The 14,477-nt window shown below is 39.4% G+C and overlaps 1 protein-coding gene across 1 annotated transcript in view; it reads left to right on the top strand.

Annotated features, from left to right (window-relative positions):
- Positions 1-14,477, top strand: part of ITGA9 (integrin subunit alpha 9) — a 241,550-nt gene that overhangs the window by 75,218 nt on the left and 151,855 nt on the right. The gene's annotated exons all lie outside the window — the stretch shown is intronic.

Here is a 14,477-nt window from a genome sequence, read left to right as displayed (position 1 = left end):
AAAACCTGCAACCCAACTGGCAGTAGAAGTAGATGGCAAAAACTAATGCAGGCTTCAGTAAGGGATCTTGCCTAGGGACCCTACTCACTTGAGAAAGCATTTTCAAAGCCTTTTCTGAATCCACTAAGTATTTCTGGCATGAGGGAATGGATGAGTGTTTAACCCAATCAGGATGGTGTTTCTACCTCTGGTATTTTCATTCCTCCTAAATGCACTGGGGCAGGGTGTGCTATCTGTATCTCTGCTTGTATTTTGCATACAAACATGCAGTCAATTCTGCAAAATGCCTCCTTGAAATGGAGATACTGCATGCAAGTGTGCTGTGACTCTGGTTTTAATTTGCCCCTCCAAGAACTTGGACAAATGGCAGAATTTATTTTTAATATTTTTATATTTTGTATATAAATATTTGTGATGGCTCTTGTCTCTTTCCTTACTGTTTTGAGTACTGTCTTAATTTTGTTCTGCATTGCTGCTGTTGGTCTTTTTTGACTTTGTCTCTCTCTCTCTCCCCATTCTTTTATAACAAAATGATCTAATGCCATGTGTTGGTTGAAGGCTGTTGGGTTCAACACAAAGTTTCTTGCTTCAGGGAACAAGCAGTGTTTTTACAGGGCTTCTGTGTTCCTCTTCTGCCTACCAAGAGGGCTGTCTGAAAATCTAATGTTTCTAACATCATAATCTGTGTGTATCTTATTTTGGTGTTAGTGCTGTCTCTTTTGTCTTAAAAAGAATACTCCTGAGTGTGGCTCTGGAAAGCTGCATGGTGGCCAGTCAGTTTAACACTTAATATATATATTATTCCTGTTAGTCTCTTCTAAGCATTTATCTTATTCCTGTCCCTAAATCTTTTTTGCAATTCTTGTATTGTCAGCCTCGACAATCTTGCAAAGGCAATAAGGGTAAAATGCTGTTTAATAAGGTTCTGTAGGACTCCTATTATTGCTTTTTTGACTGGCTATCAGTACTGTTTGGGAGCTGCTGCTCCCACATATGCCAGAGACACAGAAGCCACCACAATTCATCTTTGACTTAATCCAAAAGGTCAGGGATTATTCAAGTGCAACAACTCATCTGCTTCTCATGTTGGTATTTCCTAAGAGCTAATTGTCTCTTTAGTGAGTGATTGCATCAGTCCAGGATTTTGGATTGTGAGCTGTTTTGATCAGGAACCACCTCTGGTACAGTTCTTTGTATAAAGGAGCACTTTATATAAAACACAGGAGTGCTCATGGCTTATGAACAGCCAGGGGAACAGTCATCATGATGGAGGAGGAGATTGTAAGGTTTGGATGCTTGATGGGTTGTTTTCTTAAAATAGACATACCCAGTATAATACAAAAGAGTGTATAAGATGTCTAAATCTTTTGAGAAAGTAAAGTTTAGACTGGACATCCTAGGAGAGGTTTTCTTCTCTGTACCTCAGAGTTCTGGCTTGTTTGCAGGTGCATTGTAGGAATGTTTCTGAGACTGGATATAGGTACTGTTGTCCTATTTGTTCTAGTCAGAACCAGAAAAAAAAAGGTCAGCAATAATTCATATTTTTTATTAAGGAAAAAAAGAATCCACTGCTTGAAAAGGCTTATGTAAATGCATATGTGCTGTATTTCAATACACCCGCAGCCTTCGCCATCTGAACAATGCCACATTCTGAGGTAGCTGAGGATCAGGAAATGAAATAACTAGTTGTGAAGAAGAAATGAAGACCATCAATTTTGCGCATATATATATGTGTGAGTCATATGCTTCTAATGTGAAATTGCAAGGACTGTTTGAATTTAGGATCTAATGATATGTTTTACTTGTCATATTTGTCTCCGCTTCCATTATTTTCCTTTCAAACTTGATTTTTTTCCTACTTAGAGATTTGTTGCATGTGTTAGTGGGAAATATAGTCAGCCAGATGTTTATGCTTTGTGATGTATTTTGCAAAGGATAAAATATGAAAGAATGATACCTAGGAATTTTCACAGCAAAAGAAATGTTGTTTAGCATGTTGTTTTTTCTGCTACTAAGTTGCTTCTTTTTCTGCTGCACTCCTTCCTCCAGTGCCAGACTGGATAATAGGTGTAGGCTATGAGACAAGTGTGTAGCAGTTTGCCAACAGCTTAGCATTATCCAAAATGGGCTTGATTTATGATCCTTGGAGAGGTTAGCTTAGATTGCCAAGATCTGGCAAGCATACTGACAAATTTACACTCTGCTTAGGAGCTCATTGGTTGATGCTGGACCTTCAGCTGACTCTAGGCTTTGGCAGATGAATTTACCATACTTCTATTGCAAAACGCTTTTCTTTTAAAACCTTTTTGTCAGTTGACAACTATCAAAACTCTGTAACTGCAGGTTTCAATGTTTTAAGTGAGTGAGCTAATTTCCCACATAGTTACTTAGTTGGTAATAACATAGTTAAGGAGCAGTATGATTAGCTTTTGCTCGTTTGTGTACCACTTGCAGTTTTTAACAGATGGAATATTCTTATTCAGTTTTGTACTCACCATTGATCTCTTCTCCACCCTCAGAAAAGTTTTTCCTTTTGAGGTGTTGCAGGAACTTACTTTTGTGGATGCATACTTCTGAATGTGGGTATGTAATACAGGACTACATCAAGCTGTGGGCTGCAAATACTTATTTTATGTACACAGTAAACAGAAATCATGGAAGTTTTGATTCATAAGACTGATGCACTGGACAGATGTATGAAACTAACTCAAAATGTACAAGTTAGTCTCATGCCCGCGTGAAAGGACTTTGGGTCATAAAGTATCTGTACAAATAAATCTCTATTTTTACTTCAGTATTTATTTCCACTAATATACTAATATTCTGAGTAATATTTACCAATTTTTAGTATGCATTTTCAGCTTATCCTTCATTTTATATAGTAACAAGCATGAATGAACTCCAGTCACTTGCAAAATTAAGCCTTCTGCTTTCTCTTTTTCTCTCACTTTGGAGCAGATTTGTTCATTTGAAAAGAGAGGGAATGATGCTGGGGTTCATGCTATTTTTCTATGTATATTAATGTATACATATATTTAATGTTTAACGACTATTTAAATAAATCACCCAAAATCCAAATTGCTTTGAAGAACAAAGCCTGTTTAGAAGGAATTTTAAAAGACATCTTCTCTAGGAAAGGACTACTGGTATATTAGAGTAGCATCTAAATATGCCAACAAGACAGGAGCTTTTACTGTACTAGTTGTGAACAAAAGGACATTTAAGAACAGGCCTTTACCCCTTGCATGTGGTAATCTGTTTGAGCTGCTCTTGCTCTGCTAGCTTGGGAATTGTTGCTGGATAATCCAAGGGAGGAGATATCACTGAGGGAAATGAGAGATGGCTGCAGCTCTTACATGTATCTTTCCTACTTATCTCAAACAGATCTCTTTCAAGCCTAGGTTTTATAAACACAGTTGAAAGAGGTAAAAGGATCCTTACTTATCCATGATTTTTGGTAGTGTCAGGTTTTCTCCTGCTTAGCTCAGGGAGGCAGGTCATTCCCCTGCTGTGCCATGGGGTCCCTTCCCATGGGAGACAGTTCTCCATGGACTTCTCCAGCATGGTTCCAATCTCATGAGCAGCAGTCCTACCAAAATTCTGTGGCGGGGGTCACTCTTCCACAGGGTGCAGTCCTCCAAGGACAGACTGCTCCAGCCTGGAAGCAGGGAGCCCCTTTCTTCACTGGGTCTCCAGTGGATCACAGCCTCCTCCAGGCATCCACCCACTCCAGTGTGAGCATCTTCCCCACAGGCTATGGGTGGATCTCTTCATCCCCCATGGATCCCCATGGGCTTCAGGGGGGATGCTGCAGCTGCTTCACCATGATCATCACCAAGGCCTGCAGAGGAATCTCAGCTCTGGCACCTGGAGCACCTCCTGCCCCTCCTCCACTGACCTTGGTGTCTTCATGTTGTTTCCCTCACATGTTCTCACCTCTTCTCTGGCTAGAAAAAACTGCCCTACTGTGTTTTGATTTCTTCTTAAATATGGTATCACAGAGGTGCTACCATGATCTCTCACTGGCCCAGCTTTGGCCAGTGGCACATCCATCTTCAGAGCCATCTGGGATTGGCTCTGCCAGACATGGTGCAAGCTTCTAGAAGCTTCTCACAGAAGCCACTTCTGTCCCCCCCTCCCCCATTACCAAAAAGAGCCAAGCAAAACCAACACAACCAGCCAGTGGCTGTGTACTCTGGCACTAAACCAAGCCCCCAGAAGTGTTTGCCATCATATACGAGAAGAATATACCAGGCCTTCTCTTATGCAGGCAGTGGTGAGCAAGAACATGAGTGGGGCACTGGGAGTGAGCAGTGCCCGTCAGCTAAAGGGCAGCTGCAGTGTTCACCACACCACCTCTGCAGCTAGATAATATGGGTGGATAGATTTTATGAGTTAAGACTATACTACAGGTAACTGAAACTTTATCTTCTCTGGTTTTAGTTGTGACTTTTATAAAAGCTGTATTGGTGTTTTAATGTTGTATTTGCAAATGGGTCTTTTCTCAGTCAGTTGGCAGCCCTCAGGTTTTAGTCAAGCAGGTAGAATATTCCTTTTTAGCCTACAAGAAAGTGGTGTTTTTTCTGTATAATCTTTTTCCCAAATAGTGCAAAGAGAATAAGCTATGATGCTGAGCACATTTCATTCCAGCTCAGTCACTAAAGGTTCTTACCTACTTAGGCCTTGGAAGAAAACTGTGATTCTGCTTTCAGGGGAGCACAGCATGACTTAAGACATTCTCTGAGATTGTCGGGAATAAGATGCCAGCATTGGTCATTTGAGAGGAAAAAGTGCTGTACTGTCATTAGGCTGATATGCATAATGGGTGATACTCATCTCATCATACACCCATCTGTTACTGTTCACCTTTGGTTGCACTTCCAATTAGTGGCAAGAAATAAACATTTTTAGGGCATGATTCACTTGGGCCACTCCATATGTGTGTTTTAGGGCAAAACAAGTAAGACTCCATTGACTAGGTCTCTACTGACTCACAGAAAAGCCAAAAGCAACTTATTGAAGTTGACATCTGTATTACAGATGCCAACATTTAGCCAGAGGAGTCTCACTCAATCTAGTCCAGTGTTGTCAGATATTATTTACAAGATAAGAAGGAAAAATGCCCAGTTGGTCATGATGAACTGATCTGTTTCCAATATTCTGTTTATTAAGTGAACCAGATTGAATTGTAGCCAAAGGACTGGCATAGAGAAGTGGTACAGTCAAAAACTCATTTTTCACTCCCCCCTCACCGCTTGCTGTCAAATAATAAGAAAAAACCCCTGTACTTTTCAGCTCTAAATCTGAACTCGGCATGGGGACATGTACAAGGTCTAATTGAGTGAAAAGAAATTAAAGCAAGCAGAGTGCAATTTTGTTACCAGATGATAAATTTTCTACGCCTGGTGGGTTAACAGAATGCTTATTCTTCAAAAACTGCTGGCCTATGGAACTGCAGAATGCTCATGGTGTAAGAAATAGAACTGGAGGTTCACCAGCCCTGGTGCCCTGGTCACTTAGTAGGTCAACTGTAACATTGCGGTCCCTGATCACTAGAGACCATCAAAGAAACCCCCAGGACAGAAGAACTCATGCATAAAGGGGAAGGAAAATATGTTAATGGTTTTGGGGAAAATATTATCACATATATGTTTATTCTGGGACATCAATGAATATGTATGTAAAATACTGTATATAAACAGAAACTTTCCTGTACTCAGCAGCCATGACTTTAGGAGGAGCTATCCCCTTGTGCATCTGACCAAATAACAAATGCTTGCTTTTCAATGCTACATTGGTATTAAGGAGTTTCTTGTTTTACTGAAATATTTGGTAACAACTCTGACCAGTGTTCCTGTTTTTTTTCTGTTTGCTGTTCATGGGATAAAAGATATAGAAGTCTTTTATGCATCTACATCCTAATTCTCTTCAGCTTTACTGAAATGGGATCTGACAGATGTCTGTAATCATCAGACTTGTGTTCCTGTGTTCTAGCTGGGTATTCCACCTTGCTTTTAAGATGGCAACCAATCCACATGAGAGGTCATCATCATAGCCTTTCTATTGAGAGTTGTAGTAGTAGCTGGATCAGAGCCCTGGCAAACAACTCAACAGCTGGGAAAGATGTTTGTTTAAAATAGTTTATATTACTTTCACTGAAGAGCTTAGTGGTAACATTATTATGGTCTGCTTCTTTTTCATATTTGAAACACCCATTAAATTTACCTTGTGTTTGTAGCCTGTCATATTTTACACCTTATCTTTTGAAAACTGTGTGGGCTTAGAGGTAACATGTGCTTTATTGGAAATGATATGTTCATGAATTCAATAATACAACTCTCTTGCCATATTTGTCATTGTTTAACAATTTGGAGAACAGACTGTGAAGTGTAGAAGGCAGATGGCATGGTATGGGAATGCTAGTGCAAGGGGATATCTGAGGTTTGTGTTTGGACTCTGTAAGGATTAAGTGCCATTACCTTTTTCTTCTTAGCAATAACCACAGCTGTATCAAACACTTGTTGAATTGTTGTCACCTATTTTGTTGAGCTGAAAGAAGTAGATGTTGAATATCTGCATAAGAGTAAAGCAATACTGATTGTCCATGTGAAGGCTTGTCTCTTAAATGCTTCTGTGGGGAGGTTGATTCAAAGTGTCAGTGGAAAGAATTGTGCTAGTCTGAAATGGCTTTTGCTGAGTACTCTGACAAAGTGGTTGTAGTTGGTGGTGGGTAAGAAGGCATCACGAACAGTAAGGAAAAATCATTGCTGTTCCATAGCAAGCAACATTTCTGCTGAGAAATTGTATTTTTACTGGAATTAAAAGAACAGGTGTTCTGTACTTTGCACATGTACTTTGATCTGTTTTGTTGTACCAAAAGCAAAGGACCAGGTTGGCTTTGCCATGGGAAGAGGAGAGACTAGTGCTGGAGAATTTTTGTCTTGCTGTCAATAGGCAAGCAAAATAATAGATAAGCTGCAGCAGTGACTTCTGGTGTAGGCAAATTTATTGCTACAGAGCTGCAGCAGCCTGGATTTCAGCAACCAGGAATACAAAGAGGGACCAATTTGTTGTATCCTCTACTGTTGAGGCCCATGTCCCATGCAGTGCCCATGTCCCATGCAGTGCCCATGGATCGTGGACCTGGCATTTCAGACATAGGGTAGCAGACATGAAAATGACCACAGGAAAGGTAGGCCTTGGCCTTATTCCAGGATTTCAACTCACACCTTGGAGAAGTTTTTGGAATTTTTTCCTCTTTGTGAGATGTACCCATGCAAATACTTTGTTATGTTGGGCTTCAGTGGATATTTAGTGTAGTTTTGCAAGTTCTGAGTTGATGTAGTCATACCTAGTAGCCATATTGTTGTATGGATTTTTTTTTACCATGACTTCCAGTGCTTTTCTTGGCTGATCTGATTCATAGCCCTAAAAATTTATCCTTCTCTGGTAAAGGCTGTTTATCTAAGGATTATTGGCAGGGTTGAAAGCTCTCACATATATAAAAGTATTTTACCAAGTAGTGCAGAAAATTTGTAAGAATTACATGAAATTAGGTGGGAACCAAAACTTCCCCTTGCATACACAGTTGAGGCAGGACTACTTTCCCTCTGTCCCAGAGCCAGACCCATAGCACACTCTTCACTAGTGAAGCCTTGACCAACACTTCAGCTAGAAGGCCGTATTAACCAGGTTTTAGAATAGAAATGTGGACTCAGAGAGAGATCCATTACACACTAGAGAGCCGATTGGCTCACAAAAGAACACCTGTTCTTTTAATATCTAACAGAATCTCAACATTTAATTCAAATGTCTTTGTTTCAGGTTACTGCCTTGCATACTGTGGGAGGTGGGTCTGCCTGAACTGTCCATAGTGCTGCCTTGTTCATTGTCTTCTTGAGTGGTACCCAACAATACAAATTAAATTATTCCTCGGAAGTGGTTATTATCCTAGCTTTATCAAAATAAACTTCACGTGTCCCAACTATCTTTTCCATTTTTATGTGTTTCTGAATTTCATCATGATCTTTTCTAGTTTGGGCTAAACTTAATAAATTGATGTCATTTGCCACTTTCAGTGACTTGTTAGTTTTACTCAATCATTTGAAATTGTATTAAGTTGTGGTCTTCACTCCTTGAATGCTAGACTGCACTCTTAACCTCTTGCAATGTCTCTACTGTAAATGCTTTAAGGTCATAAAAATTCTGATGTGAGTCATCTAGGGAAAGAGAATATTCATGTGAAGGACAACGGAGTGTGACCTTAAGGTTCATAGAAATTAAAGCTTTTAGAAATAGTATCACATCACTACAATACTGCCCTCATTAACCTCCCCATCCTGAAAAAAACCCACAATCCCTTTCTCCCTTATCCCCCAAACCCAAAAGAAAGCCAATAAAAATACCATGAGATGCAAGTAAATGCTTAGGTTTTAATATTGATTTTTAATTTCTTTTTTTTTTTTTATACAAAGAAGTTACCTTCTAACCAGAAAATGGTGAAATAATCAAATTTTCCCCTCTTAAGCAGTTTCCATGCTGTATAAATGATTCTGGAAGCACTGAAATCTCATCATTGAATGTTTAAAGATAGGAAGTTACTGCTTGTCTCCATGCTTAGGGTGAATTTAGGTCTGGTCTGATCCTTTGCCTGGTCTTTGTCAGTATAAGAATAGACTCCAAAGTGTTCAGTGGCTCCTTCATGGGCCCACCATGAAACAGAGTAATGTTCCAAGCAACCCCTGTTTAACAAATGCAATGCTAAACGTGTCTGGTAGTTGCCAGTTTCCAGTAAAGAAATCCTGATGTTTGATCTCCGAGGCAGCCATACTGTTTGAACTGAAGGGATTGCTTTATTAGCTGCTACCCTTAGCTGTTCCTTTGTGAAGCAGCATGCAACTAACCAGTGTATAGCAGGCACTCCTGACCACCCAGTTTGTTGTTTAAATAAACCAGAGAACTGAAAAAACCCTGGCCCTTACACCACCACCACCAAACTTGGCATGTTTTGCTTGAAACTGTTGTTGTTTCCCTAGGAGGAAATGTTGTATGTTTGAAGCCCTGGCCTGGGAGTTCAAAAATCTGAGTTGAATTCTCAGCTGTAAAGCAGTAATCTGATGTGAAACTGGGAAGACACTTAACAATTTGTCTTTTGATCTTGCTGTTGCCCTCCTGTCTTGTATCTGGTTGTCACGCCTGTTTGCTCCATTGACTCTTTGCAGGACAGTCAGGACTTAGGGTAATAATTTGTTTTATGTATTTTTGTATTACTGTAACACTAATCCTTTGAATCTCGCTCAAGAGTTTAGAGTGGTTCTGCAACAAATTAATTTGAATTTTGGTTTTTTTTTCCTCTTGCACTCTTTTTTCCCTCTCTTTGGGTGTTTGGACAAAGGCAGATACCGCCAAATCTTTCCACAATATGCTGTGGTATGGAAAGCTTGGGTAAAAATGTACAGATTGGTTACTCACAGCTACCAATGGTGTAAGAGAGAGAGAGCACTCCAGAATCAAAGCCCAATGCACTTCATCACAGAAGCTGGATGTCATCAGTTTTAAGTTGGAAGCATTGATTTGCTTTCACATTTTAGTTGGCTTTAAAATTCTTCTTATCTTCCACACATTTTATGTATGTGCTTCTCTTCCAGCTGGGCTACATCAGTCTCATTCTGTAAATTTATTTTTCAGGATGCCTTCAATCATGTTCTTTATTTGGAACCTTCTCTTAGGCTCTTCCACTCAAGTCTATTTGAGTGCTTCACACAGCTTAAATCTTGTAAACCCCATTATAAATATCTATCAGTGTAGATTTTTTTTTTTTTTAAGGCAGGATGAGCTGTTATTTGGCCAGTTGATAGCAAAGAACTGAACGGAGACCCTCAAACTCTTCATACCTCAAGCTGTGACCTTGCTATATCTTATAATAAAAACAAGGCCTAGCAAGATGGGAAACTTAGAAGAACAAAAAGATGTAGCAAAATGGGGGTTTGGGTTTTGGCCTTCATTCCTCCAACTTAGCAATGAACCAGTTGCTTAGCATGAGGCTGCTCTGCTGTTGTAGGGGCTTTTATTTCAAAAGAACTGAAAAATTTTAGGCTTAGGTTATCCTTTATGACTTATGGCAGTTAACTGTTGTAAAGTGAGGGCTGCATTGCTGCCGTCATTGCTGCAGTGTTGCTAAACGAGACTGACAGCTCTATGAGGCAGGCATCTTAAGTGTTGGTGACCAGGGAAAGTGTGAAAGAGAAACACCTAAGCACCCAGTAATGAGTCTCAGATGAAATGTTGACCTTGGGATATCTCAGATATCTCAGATATCTTCTCAGAAGATACCGGCATCACAGATATTGGTGCAGTCGATATTTCATTTGCTTTTCCTTGCCTCCAGCAGCTGGTGCTAGCTTAGCTTCAGAGAACAACCAAAGGGGGCAGAGATGAGGCTTTGGTTAAAAGATGAGCTGGGCAGGTGTGTGTCTTACAGATTTTTCTCTGAATGACTCAAGGTAACTTGAGAGTGTGTTTTGGGAAAATCTTAACTGAGTATGGCAGAAGGCAACTGGTTGAAACTGAGTTCCTTTTGGATGCCAAAAATGCGCCTGGGTTCAAAAAATGATCATATGAATCCATGGCATAGCACTTCAAAGGTAAATGAAGAGATACAGCCCTGGACTCAGAGAGCCTTTCCATACTTCTGGAAGCTGGGACTGTTTGTGAGAGGGATATCACTGTGTAACCCTTTGCTTATTCTTCTCTGATAAGATTTGTCATTGGCTGTGGTTAGGAATGGACACAGACTGAGACAGCTCCCTGTTCTTAACCACTATTCTTACCCCATATCCTCAGCCTCACGACTATTTTACATTAATTGTAGCTTAAACCCCAAGGTCATAGGAGATCCTTAAAGAGGATTTTAACATGTCTTGAATTTAACGTGTCTGTTGGTGCTTCAGTTGACTACCAAACATTTTTCAGTAACTGGTTGCTCTCAATGTATTTTACAGTGACAGGCAGAAAGATACAGAAGAGCTGTGCCTGTAGGCACATTGCAGGCAGGATAAGCGAGTAAACTGTGGCATCAGAAGGGACAGGGTCTGAGCTAGGAGGAGAGACTGCCTCTGTGCTGTAACCTGAGGAACAAGACATTTTAGAGGCCAGAAAAAAAATTGTCAACGGGATGTGAGACTCTTAAGATGAGTGAGTTAAAGGCAGAGTGCTCTTGGAAAGGACACTTCCTCTTATTGTAGGTTGTCTCTCCCAGTTTCCCAAAACGTCTCATTTCATAAAAAGAAGACAGTGGCAAGTAGTTCTGCAGTGTTCATTTTCAAGTGTGTATTTGTTTCTGGAGACCACAAGGGAGGAGGGAAAGGTTCTAAATTGACCATACTGTTATTGAATAATCATTTTTTTATCACTGTTTACTTTCAAGAAACCAGGACTTTGCACTGCTTCCTGTTTCCATAATCAGCTGAAAGAGTTATTATTAATCAAGCAGAAAGCAAGTATTTCATTAAGTTGCAAGTGACATGAAAGTGAAGCTGTCTTGAAAACCTGCTTCTTCTGCCGCCTCTTGGAAAAGAAAGAATCATTGCAATGTCCCAGGATTAAGATCTTGGCCACTGTCAAAAGAATGAAAAAATACATAAACCGTACATTGATTTTACTTTTAGTTTTAAAAATATTGGGTTTAGTTGTGGTTGTAGTTGCGTCCAGACAAAAGGTTCCTTGACAAGCCAAACAAATCCTTTTATGTTAATGGATCTAAAACCAGTCCTGTGATTTTATAAAAGTGGCAAGGAAGGGTTGCAAAGAGAAGCTGGAACAACATCGGAAAACCTTTTCTGGGGTTAGTACTTTGCTTTTTTTAAATAAGGGGAAAACCTGAACTCCAGAAGAAATTACTGGATGGGGAAGATTTTATAATTTCAGACGATATCATTAAGCCCTGGCAGATGTATTGTGTGGTGTGTTGTATGATGGCTCAAGTGTCTGAGAAGTACTCTAGAAAAAATTATTTTATATGAGGTAACAAAGAGTAACTACAGCTTATGGCTATATTCAGCTGATTCTCAGAAGGGAAGGAAACACAGTGACACCTGGCAGTGCTCAAACCTCTAGGAGTGTTTGGTTTCCTCTCCAATAATGCTTAGATTATCAATGTTCTCCTTTCTTGGGTTACACAGAAACACTGATGACAATATCTCAGGGATTCAGATGACTTTGATTGTTTTCACCTTTGAAACCCTAAGAGCTTTGGTGCAGGCTCATTGGCTTGTGTAACTCACAAGCCCATTCTTATGAAATTCTGTAGGTCTACCTTGACATAAGTCAAGGTGGACATTTCCCTTTGACTCAGGGACAAGTGTGTCTGGCAGTAGATGAAGAGCACTGATTTCATTCTGCTTGAGTCTGTTTGGGGCTTAATCGGCAAAGAGGAGTGATGAGTCTTACAGAGATTGTTTCAAGAAGTAAGAGTGCTGGAGGGGAGGAAGATCATGATGTCTTAGTAGTTTGGCATCTTAGAGTCATCATTGTTGTATCCTTCCATAATCCTGGAACTGCACATTGCAAAAAAAACCCCAACAACAACAACAAAGGTGTCCTTGATGTGTTGATGGTATCTACCAATTCTAAATTCTGCATAGGGTTTTACTCCCAGTGGGACTGTAAACTGAGTCTTTGTGGCTGTATGTGAAGTATACATACTGAAACAAGGGGCTGGTCTGAAAAGAATCAGCTAACATTTAGCAGCTGGAAGAGCAATGGCAGAGAGAAGAGATACCAGAACATGACAGAGAGGAAGATTTGCTGTATTTGTACAGCCCATGAGGACCAATTCAGGAACAGAGAGGAAGTGTGCTATGGCTTTCATGAAGACTTTGGTTTTCTGATTCATTTACAAAATAATACTTAGAGCATGATGTCATTTCCTTATCTCAGGAGAATTATTTAATTAGAGCTTACGTGAATGTTAAATGTGTTTTGGCTCAGCCCTACATTGGAAAAAGTGGGAGGTAAAGTAGAAAGAAAACTGAAAGAGATATCAAAGGCTGGATTAAACAGTAGCATTTTTGACAAAACTGCTTATGAAAAAAACCCCACCAATTAACTCGGACATTTTCAAGTTAAATATTTAATTCTGGTGAAAACCATGGTTGTTACTTTTTCATTTTAGAAAAGATTTTTACAGAAGAGAAGTAATAGAAACAAAGACTTCAAAAACATTTTCAAATCTAGTGAAAAAAGAGATATGGGGTGGGCTGGAAGTAACAGCTGCTAATCAAGACAGTGAGTAGTTTCATATTAATCCTGGATACGAAAGGAATATTAGCTTCCCTCTGCATGAGGAGAGGAAGAAACCTAGGTTAGAACCCAAAAGATCTGTAGAGTATCAGGTCCTGAAATAAATATTCACAGATAGCAAAATCATGACAGAAAAATCTCAGTTAATTCTTGAAGTTTTTTCTCCAGATGTTTGGAAGGCTTACTACGTGGTGGGAGATCAGGTGAGTTGTCTCCAGGCAAAGTAGCAGCAAAGCTTTTGTGCAATGAATAATTGTGTATGCATTTTTCACAAAAAGCTGGTTTTCACCCAAAAGTTTTGAGGTAACTCAAATAGTAAATAGTGAACTAGCAAGTCAGTTCATAAGTTGCTTAATTTGCTATTTGGTACCAAAACAATGGCAAATGTGATACAAATGTAACACCATTCATAGAGAGTAAGTACTGTTTGTCTTCCTTACATACCAAGGAAACTGATAGAAAGCTTAGAAAGAATAGAATTATTATGTCCATAAATTATATGATAGAATGAGGGAAAATCAAGGTGATTTTCTTAAGAGAAAATCTCTTTTTCACAAATGTATTTTCATTCATTAGAAAGAGTCAGTGAAGATACTATTATGGATATTGTGTAAATGAATTTCTAGAGAGGTTTCACAATCTCTTTCATTAAGTAACCATGTGGAAATAAAGCCTTAAAGATGAAAGGTACTGTTGGGAATTAGAAGCTGATTGAATAGGGGAAATAATACTCTGTTTTTGTAGTAGAAGATAAGTGGGGTGTCACTGAGAACTCCGTTAGCCTGTGCTTCCCAAGTGATACAGAAAAGGGATAAAAGATAAAATGCCAAAGTGTACTGATGATGCAGTAGAATTCACAGTAGGAAAAAAGTGCCCTTGATGTGGTAGCATTCAGGGTAGAAAAACCCAAGATGTGTTATTCCAGCTTTACAGAAAGATTTTGCAGTGAATCAGCATTAAAATGGCATATTAGATTCCCAGTAATGTTCATGGCATAAGCCAGCACTATACCCAAAATGATAAGGTTTAAACTGGGTATTAAAATTCAGTATAGGAATTACTATAGCTAGGTCTTTGAAAACATCAAGTGTCAGTCAAAATGGTGATTCTTAATCAGAATTAGGAGAGAAGTGGCGAGCCAAACTAAAAATTCATTTATGTTCATGATATCTCTGTGG

Source organism: Prinia subflava, chromosome 1 (assembly GCF_021018805.1).
Source record: "Prinia subflava isolate CZ2003 ecotype Zambia chromosome 1, Cam_Psub_1.2, whole genome shotgun sequence".
NCBI lineage: Eukaryota > Metazoa > Chordata > Aves > Passeriformes > Cisticolidae > Prinia > Prinia subflava.
The sequence above is the reverse complement of the archived record's forward strand: the minus strand, read 5'-3'. Positions and strand labels throughout refer to the sequence as shown.